Raw genomic sequence first — 1,320 nt, forward strand, 5'->3', positions numbered from 1 at the left:
TGGAGTGCCCCCGCCTTACATAAAAGGTCTGTCGCTTTACGCATTCTGCCCTCTTCCCCGCCGCTCAAAGGAGTCAGCCCGAAGTCTTGGTTGGGAAGGGGGAGGCGTTGAATTTCAGGCGTCAGGACTGACTCTGAAACCTGCTATGCACAACCTCTCCTCTTTATCTGCCATCTAGGGCCATAGGTGCTAATGGTAGGATGTGAGGTGTTGGATTTTACTGGAAAAGCACCTCTGTGGGCTGCTAGGGTGACAAGAGGGAATGAGGGTCTTGAATGGCCGAGCTGGACCAATCAGCTTTTAATCTTGGTAGCATGGGGGGGGGGCACAAATCTTATAAGCACTGAGGCCAATTTTCCATGTTTTCCACATTTCACTCCAAATTGGTGATTGCAAATCAACTCTATATCTGCTTAGCAGTCAGGAGCAGTTTCTAGGCTTGGTGCAGTGCAGAGGCCTTCCTGGAGGAGAGGACATGGAGTTGGACCTTGGAGGGTAGGAAGTAGTCTTTTTTTAAAAAAAAAAGTAAGTTGAGGGTTGAAGGAAGTGGTCCAGGAGGAAGGACCAGCATGGCTCTGGCATTGGGACTGCAAGTTTTTTTAGGGGGTCATGGCAGGGGACAGTATGGGGGACAGGGAAAGAGTGAGTGGAGGCAGCTGAGGAGCCTAGGAAGGTCAAGGGTCAGATCTGAGTGTCATAAAGAATCCATTGAGACCACTTTTGGGGTGGCTGGAGATAGGATGAGCAAATGGAGCTCCCCTAGGCTCCTAGACCCCTAAGTCTGTTAGCACACAAGGGACAGGCCAGAGTGGGAGAGGGTTGCACCCCTTGGAGTAGGTGGCTCCCTCCTTCCTCCAGTGGAAGGAAATTACTGAGTCAAGGATCAAGGGATAAGCCGTTTTGAAGGAGGAACAATATAGTAGCCCAACATTCAAGGTTCCCAACTGCTCCTTGCTGCAAGTGATTGCACCGGCCTGGGGACTTCCTCCTGAGCCTACCACCTGACAGCCCCAGAGCCGGAGGGCAAATAGCCCCGCCCCTGGTGAGGTGGAGTGGAGCCATTCAGGAGGAGCTCTCCACGCGGTCTCCCAGGGTCCCGGTGGGTGAACCATGCTGCCCGCCTCTTCGCTGCTCCTGCAGGGCCCTGGCCCTCACTTCCCCACCTGCCGGCCTTCCTCCCCTATACCTGATCCACGCTCAAATTCTTGTCTCAGGGTGTAATTCTATAGTGAGTACCCCAAAGCAAGACAAGGAAATACAGGCCACTTGGGCGGTGGTCGAGGGTCGGGGGATGGCTCTGAGCAGAGACAGATCGTTTAG

Source organism: Rousettus aegyptiacus, unplaced genomic scaffold (genome assembly GCF_014176215.1).
Source record: "Rousettus aegyptiacus isolate mRouAeg1 unplaced genomic scaffold, mRouAeg1.p scaffold_m13_p_16, whole genome shotgun sequence".
Lineage (NCBI taxonomy): Eukaryota > Metazoa > Chordata > Mammalia > Chiroptera > Pteropodidae > Rousettus > Rousettus aegyptiacus.